The sequence below is a fragment of the Centropristis striata genome, chromosome 10 (genome assembly GCF_030273125.1).
Source record: "Centropristis striata isolate RG_2023a ecotype Rhode Island chromosome 10, C.striata_1.0, whole genome shotgun sequence".
Classification (NCBI taxonomy): Eukaryota; Metazoa; Chordata; class Actinopteri; order Perciformes; family Serranidae; genus Centropristis; species Centropristis striata.
Genome location: NC_081526.1, coordinates 17,399,092 through 17,407,816, shown reverse-complemented (window position 1 = coordinate 17,407,816; position 8,725 = coordinate 17,399,092). Strand labels below are relative to the sequence as shown.

Sequence of the window (8,725 nt, the reverse complement as noted above, 5' to 3'; positions counted from 1 at the left end):
CATAATGGACATCTTAATACCCTTGATAGAGCATGACAGCAGTGATGACACATGTGCGGAGAGAGCGAGGACGAGAGATGAAGGGAGATTCTCATCTGATCTCAGACATAAAACTCACTGAGGTGCGTTTGAACTTTTCAGTGAGGGAATGTCACATGTAAATGGCATGTAACAGGAGTCACTCAGGCTCAGAGTTGTTTTTGTCATTGGGCTATGAACACGGTAAATCAATTAGCATGAAGGTCACCGGGTAATGGACATGTGATGTACAGCAGAGCTCAGACATGGCAGCCGTCCTCAGTGGAGACATGTTTGAGAAAACATCAAAACTTTAAAGGTCTTGTGACCATTACAGCCATATGGTGTAAAGGAATACTTCATTTGCAACAACAGATTATTAAAATGATCAATCTAACATAATTTTTAATTGATTTTCCTGTGAATGAACAATCAAAATACATAATTTAGAAAAATTCCTTCTTTTTTTTTTTTTTAGATGTCTTATGCAAACAACTCAACAGCTGTTTGGTTGATATTCCCGAGACTGCACATCCCAAAAAACATGATTTAGGAGAATAATAAAAAAATGAGATATCTGTTATGGCAATAGAACTCTTCAAATGTTAATATTTTACTTTAATAATATGTTTAGGTGGCATATCCTGATCAAGTAACCCTCTTGTGGCCTCACCATATGTGTAGGAGTTCATATTATAAAGCTGTAAAAGCACATTAATGACAGTGATTATGTAAAACAGGAAAATAGGAGATACTTTAAACAAAAGCTAGTTCAAAGGTTTAATTACAATAACAAGGAAACTGTACAGACTCAATGCCTTTACAGGAACGTGACAAATAACACAAAAATTAAAATAACTCTCCTGCAAATATTTCACATTAAACTTTTCATAGTGACTTTCACTCATAGATGCAAATTCCATAAACATGCAATATAGAAGGGATTTATCTTATGATACTCAAGTACAGGATGAATATCAGATGGTGGGCCTTCACATGTAAATAAACAGTGTTGGGGGGTAACACATTAAAAATATTTTACTTTTTTGTTGTCAAGTAATTAGTTGTTACTATGGTAAGGCTGTTTTTGTTGATTTTATTGATTAACATTAAAAACTCCAAAACAACTACGCACAACATTCATTACATGTAACATTATCAGTAAAGGAGGCCAAGGAGTAACTAAACATTTGACACACCGAGCAGGAGAGAGAGAAAAGCAATCACTAGCTGCTAAGCTAAGTAGCTAACAGTACTGTATAACGTAAACAGATGAGATTAGTGATAAAGTCGCTACAAGAAGGAGAGATCCAAGTGCTTCAGCAAAACTATCGTAGATGTAAATAAAGCGGACAGTAATCTGCTTTACTGTGTAAGTTTAACCAAATTAACTATTTAGAGAGAGCTGCAAGCAGACACTACAAGTACACAGAAACAATGGAAATTACACAATGCGCTAACTGTTAGCAACAAACGTTGGTTTCGACCTGCCTTGTTTTAACATGTGCACTTTACATTGTGACAGACATGAAACATTTGTACGTTACGGTCATAGTTTGTATGATTGATAAATAAATACATTAAATTGAAGATAAATGCTTTCAATGTTTTCTTTTGATAAGAGTTGTAGTGTGGGTATAACACACCAAACACCATATTTAAAGACTGTTTAAATAGGTAAGTCGGAAAAAATGTTAAGTTACTTTTAATAAAGAGTAACTTAAAGTAACTAGTTACTATTTTGGGGGAAAAACTTAACTTTTTATTTGAAATAACTTCAATACATTATCGGGCAAAGAATCATATTTGCTAACTTCAGTGGACATCCAAATGGGGTCCTTCCGACTCTCCGTGAGGTCGTAGGACACATGGATTTCTCCCAGCTAATCAACAAACATCAGGCTACGTCACAGATAGAGAAACCACGGCATCATAAATTACTGTCAACCAAGAGACATTTGGGTGTAGAGTGGGTTGTTCATTAACAGCAGGGTTAGTGGTTCATTTTCTGGCTCCTCTTTTCCATGTCGAAGTGTCCTTGAGCAAGAACATAGACCACCGATTTCTCTTAAAGGCTGGTTAGTCTGGCTTTCATTATAGCCACATAACAATCACTGGATGAGTGTGTGTGTGTAAAGCCCATTGGTATAAAATCACTCCATAAATGAAGTCCATTTACAGCTCACATCACACACAAAAAATCCCTGTACCCTTGTAAGTCCAATTAGAGGAAAACAAATGCACCGGGACAGGACAGAACTACTGGCTACTGTTACCATGGAGATAAGTTGGTGTGTGTAGAATGTGCTTCTCAGATTCACGTAGAGGTCGTCACAATTTTAAAAGGCTTCACTGAATTAAACAACTCCGCACATGGAGAGTGAGGAGGAGAAGGAGGAGGGGGGGCTTAGAAATCCTGGATTAGTGAGGCTAATGAAGAGAGAGCTAAACCCATTCAACCTGCTCAGTCGTGAAACATGATCAAGTCAAATTTAGTGAAGTTAGAGGAAAAGATGGGAAAGGCTGCAAGAGCGAGGAGGTGAAGGAGAGGAGTATAGGGAAAGAGAGGTGAACAGAGAATATCTCCTGTGTTTCATTCAGTCCGGACACATCACACACTCCTGTCACAGCACATCAAGAGGTACAAATCTGACCTGAAACATTCAAGCTTTGGGTTGAAACACGAGGAAATTGTTTAGCTTGTTGACTCTGGGGGTGTTCCACAGTATGGACAATACATTTCCGAAATAACTAAATAATGCCATCATGAGACATGACGTTAAGGTGAAAAGAGACAAAGAGAAATTTAGGGGGAAGAAATGATAGACATGCTTTGTGAATGTCACAAATACATCCACCAACGTGCTAGAAACAAATATAATTTCCATTTGTGACATTTAAAAAATTGGCTTGACATTTAGATGAACTGTGTTAATTAAAATCTATTTATTTTTACAGGATAAACTGAAAAAAAAGTGTTGTCTTTGGACTCTGTGCAGCAAAACTTTCACAAATAAAACAGCATAACTTCTAATGGATTCAAAGTTGAATTTCACGACTCAGAGTGTTAATGGAAACAGCTGTAAAAATGTACAGTTATGGTTACATAAAATTAAGGTAAGAAAAGTTGTAACTGCTCATTGATCTTCAGCTCTGTGGTGAAACTGTCTGATCCTTACAGATTACATTTTCACTTTTATTTTTCAGCTACAAACTGCACATTAAAACAGATTGCTGGTGAATGCCAAGGTAGAATATGATAAATGATAATATTTTATGTGTCCATGCTTGTAGCCAAGGAGGTCATTCTTTTGGTTTGGTTTGTTTGTCTGTTTTCTGCAGAATTACAGTAAAAAAAAAAAAAAAAAAAAAAAAAGCTGCTTGCCTGATTTTATGAAACTTAATGGAAAGGTGCAGCACAGGCCAAGGAATAAACTAAAATAAATTTAGGAGTGGATACACAAAATAATATTCACTTTGGTTAAGATCGCAGGATAGAGCATTCAGCCTTGCCACAATAAATGTCAAACATCTTAAAATCCAGTTGATGGTTGCAGAGGTTTAATCATAAGAAAACAGCCAGTTGTGGCCATAAGATGATTTACAATCTACATTCACAGGCGCCAGTAATCCTCTGGAGAAGCCTTTACATCTCTCCTGGACACTAAACATGAACACAGTGACCCAGCAGAGCTCACAATCAACTCCATTTCCTGTGAAGAAGTTTGGCATGAACTCCAGCATCCTTACTAATATCTATAGGTGTACTTTGGAGAGCTTGCGGTCTGCATCACAGTCTGATACAGGAACTGTTCTGCCCACAGAGAGTGGTGGAGGAGAAACAGCAAATCACAGGCAACCGTCTCCCAGCCATAAAAAGGACATTATCAGCTGTGTCTGCAGAAAGCTCATGTACTTTGCAACTGTATTTGGAGAAATTCTGTCAATGACTAGTTCATTTCAAGCAACTCAGACAAGTCTATAAGGTCATGGCAAGATCGGCTTAATATTGAAAGCAACAACAAAAAATGGAATGCTTTTTCATGCGTTTTTGACGGACCAACGATCCCTGTGACTAAAAGGTTCTGTGGCGAAATATCATCACGCTTCTTCCATCTTTGCTTTTAAGAAATGATGGTCAGCCCAGTGACAGTTTGGATTTATGGACTTAACGTGATAAGCACACACGTTAGCTTGTACGATACGTGTCCAAATCAACATTTAGGTGGAATTGTTAAACTTTCCCTATGGGATCTTGTTGCGTCATCTGTTTCTCTATTCCAGTTAGCAGATCTTGTCACATGATTTGATAAAAGCGTTCAGACAGCAGTTTCACCATCTTTCATGTCTGCACAGAGCAGCCAGACCTGAAACGTCATGGTCAGGAAAATAGAAATCATCTTAGATCTTGTTTGACAACTTCTCAGCAGAAATGGACATATCTTTTCTTTCCTTCTCTTTTTGCCTCCCTTCCCCCCACCTTTCACTCTGATTTTGAGGTTTTTGCAGACTGAGTTTTAGGGAACAGCTAAGCCTCTGTCTCCCATGCTGCTTTCACTCTCATTACCTGAATTACTGTCATTTTCTGTTCCAGCTTGCCACAACACAATTGCATGTAGGGCTGAGAGACAAAGCAGCAGATGAGCTCATTTTGTGTTTCCACTGATGGCAACATGCAAGCCTTATTTTCTGTTGTGTCTGTGTTTTGTTTTCATCTTCTTGTTGCTTTAAAACTAGAAGAGCACTCAGAGAGAGCAGACCTCTGCCAAGGCTAATAGCCCATTCATCTATGATACAAGAATCTGCAAGTGCTACCACTTTGTGTGGATATATTTTAAAAACTATCAAAATTATGTCAAAATATGGTTGTGCTAGTGTGGCGAGGTTGGATTTACTCCTAGAAATTTTTACAGAATATTAAAATGTTGCCGACAATGCCAGCTAGAGGTTTTAAAGGAGCATATAGCACTCCACTACATAAAGTACATACAGGTTCTTTGGTTATCAGGTTGTTACTGAGCAGAGAATAAGACACACAGGGCAATTACAAGGGTATAAAACTTTATATAAAAACTGTATAATAAAAATTGTCCCAGCCCAAACTCCAGGACCATTGGCCAGTCTTTAGTCCACTTAGGCAGTTCAAAGCACTTCTCCGAAGGGATGCAATAGGGGGCTCAATCTGTGGCACACCAAACGGCGTCCCAGCACACAGTTCTGCACAGCAAACAAAAATATTACTCAAACGGTCCAGAAATCGGGACCCAAAGGTCAAAAGAGTCTGCACTGCAATTTACACTCAAAAAGGGGAGTCATAGGTGGCCTGTGGATTATTCACCCCAGCTATAAACAGGACTTTGAGACCTAGCCCAGTCATATATGTGTGGCAGCCTAATAAATATAAAATGTCGCTATGGACCAAGACAACAGTTCAATCAAATACTAAAGACTATAGTCAGTAAAAATGACTAAATGGGCTATTGTGTGCTCGCAGGTAAACACAGGAGGGCCAGTGGGGGAGCGGTACTTATCTCAGAGAGGAGGTGATCACAACCACACCCCTCTGCCATCTGCTGTCACCTTCCCCCTTCCTGGTCACAGCAGTAGCATCTTGGCCAGGGATCGTCACTCGTCCACGTTGCAGGTCCCCTCGGAAGAAGCCAAGGCTAAGGTCGTCACGCCAACAGTGGTTCCTCCACCGTGTTGGTTGCTGCTGCCCAATGCTTCAGCCCAATTTTTGTCTAAAAGCTGCTCTCCGGCTCTCCACAGCTGCCTGCTCCTCGTGAGCAGTGGAAGACTGCTTTATCCCTTCACTGCTTTATCCCTTCACAGGTGTCCCTCCATGCCAATCAACCCCAGGTGTCTCTCCTTTGCTTGATGAGCTCTGCTTCTGTCCAGTCCCTCCCACCTCTGGGTTTCAGAGTGACAGTCTGTTTCATGGGAGGGCCCAGGGAGACGTACAGAGGAAAAAACAACAACAAAGCAACACAAAAAACACCCTGAAAACTGACTCCGTCACATCAGAGCTGAAGCATTGTCACATCTCAACTGTGCCTTTATTATTTACTTCTTAATCACTTGGATTTGGAACCGATATTATCAGACAAAGATCTACCTCTTCATTAGTTTAGCTAAACTCGAAAGTTAAACAATCCGGTTGGAGACTTCATCTCTCAACTACAACTCCTTTCTGCTGTTTGAAGTTGTTAATCAGACTGTAAATAATGACAGAAGCACATAAGAGGAAGTCTTGGCCTCAATTAGGTGGTTTGGGATTGGCTGGTGTTTTGTAACCTGGGGCCTGTTGCACAAAAGTAGGATTAAGACATCCAGGATAAGTGACTGAGCCGGGCTCAAAGAATCCAAAACAACAGCGTCCAGGCTCAGTTGGTTGCACAAAGCCCAATCCAGGATGAGCAGACACGGATTCATCAAGCCAGGTGAAACCTATCCTGGATAAGTGCGCGCTCGCGGCTCCGTCAGATAGACCCCGCCACCGATCACAGATTCACTGATTCACCATGGCGAGTAGAGCGGCTTACTTTACCCCGTCGGAGGGAGAAATCCGGATGAAGGCATACGAGGAGGTGAAAGACATTATTAAAAAGAAATGCAACACCGCCACAGTGATAAAGCAAAGAGAAAACACGTGGCAAAGTATTACTGACCGTCTGAATGCGTAAGTAAACACAACTACACACTCACCGCTCCGCTGAAACCTCACAATTACAATCCAAATAGTTAATTCACATTTCCAAAAACGCAGTTGTACTCTGATTATGAATGAGTTGAATTTTTAATTGAAATGGACTGTAGATATGACTGAAGTTGTGTAAATATAACTCCACCAGACTGTATTATTCTTTGATAAATAGATGAGCTAATAAAAGTAATAACTTTAATTTATATAGCGCCTTTCAAAGGACCCACGGTCACTTACTGACTTCATTGGATTTCCTTTTGGAATAGATACATTTTCTCTTTTCTTATATTTAGGGTGTATGTGTCTTCATCTGTAAAAAAAAAAGATAAACAATAGCTACTCAATAAAATCGAGGCAACAAATTGCACGCAATATTATTAATTAAATCTAACTACATTACAAGTTGAGTTAATGACTTAACAGGAAGTGCCTGTCAATTAAAAACGGACTAATTCTATTGTGTTGAATTCATTCAAAATTCTCTTGATTTAGAATTACATCCACATAAAGATTATATTTAATGTGATCAAAATAAGTAGATTATATCTCAAACATTTTTATATTAAAGTTACTTAAACAACTGCCTCAAAATCAAGGACACATTTATATTTATTGCACTTGATCAAATATATTAAGTAAAATGAAATGACTACAGAATAGTTTATTACAGTGTCCTTCCCTGGCCACAGAAGACTCTGACATCAAAGAGGAGTTCTATAGGATTGCAGGTGAGAAAATCTAGAAATTACAGGACAACTGTTACCAGTCATAATAGGATACTCATTACTTTGTGTTAAAGGTTTCCCCAATGTCACTGGTGCACTGGACTGCACACACCTCAGCATAAGATCCCCCCTCAGGGGCCCATGAGGTGGATTTTGTGAATGGGAAATCATTTCACAGCATTAATGTTCAGGTGAACGTAACTTTTTGATATTGTCAATTGATGAACACTGTACATTGCTTGTGATGTGCATTGATTGGTTTAATCGTCCTCATCTTATGATTTCAGATGGTCTGCAATGCTGACTGTCTGATCAACAGACATGGACTGAGCCAGGCAGAATGGCCTCAGTCCATGACTCCAGAGTCTTTGGGACCTCTGAAACCTGTCAGCGCCTATCACAAGGTGAGCCACACAACCATTAATAACCACTTTTTACATCATGGCTGTGTCAAGAATGTCACTCTGTTTGAGGTTGTAATGATGAGATTTTGTGTTAACAGGTGAATTCTCTGGTGTGTTGCTGGGAGACAGGGGGTCTGTCTGCCAGCCTTTTCTCCTGACACCATCCACAGACCCCCAGGACGCACAGCAGGCCTACAACCATGCCCATGCCAGGACCAGGACCAGGACCAGGACCAGGCCCAGAGTTGAGATGACCTTTGGCCTCCTGAAGGCACGCTTTCAGTGTCTTCACTGTCCTCCACAATGTGGCCTGCCTGAGGAAGGAGAGGGCCCCCAGAGTGCCCCCAGCCATGGACTGGGACAATCCAGCAATAATCCCAGATGACGACAGTGGTCCTCTCATGAGGGAGCAATATGTGTTGAATTATTTTAGTTGATATGCATACTTTCAATTTAAGTTAAATATGTCCTGCAGTGGCAGAGGAATTTGTTTTTATTTATTTATTTTTTATTTAAATTGATTTGGCCTCTTATGATGATTGTGCTGTATACTGTGTGTATAAAAGCTTGCAGGGAGGCTACTGCATCATTTGTCTGTTCATTCCATGTGTATGGATTTGTCCTGCATTTATTTCAGTGTGCAGACATGCAGGGTGTATTATATTCAGACCTTTGAATGTGTATTTATCCTTGTGTTGTATAATATACTTTGACTCTGTGCTTTCTATCTTGAAGAGTCACTGTGACTTCAGTTTTGAAAGGAGCCGATGGTTTACCTGTTTTGATTTATCCTTATTCAATAAAGGAACATAATGTTACACTTTGTGCACATATTTATTTATATGGGATGTGTATTTTATACGACCGAGTTTTAG

General features: G+C 39.6%; 1 long non-coding RNA gene across 2 annotated transcripts; it reads left to right on the top strand.

Annotated features, from left to right (window-relative positions):
• The first annotated feature begins 6,583 nt into the window (after positions 1-6,583).
• On the top strand, positions 6,584-8,214 carry LOC131979221 (uncharacterized). 2 transcript variants are annotated; one of them, XR_009395037.1, is made up of 4 exons: positions 6,585-7,449; positions 7,521-7,637; positions 7,734-7,850; positions 7,949-8,211. It is a non-coding gene; the product is annotated as an uncharacterized LOC131979221 (long non-coding RNA). The 2 variants fall into 2 exon arrangements; XR_009395036.1 differs by having other exon boundaries at positions 6,584-7,637; positions 7,949-8,214.
• Positions 8,215-8,725: the final 511 nt, after the last annotated feature.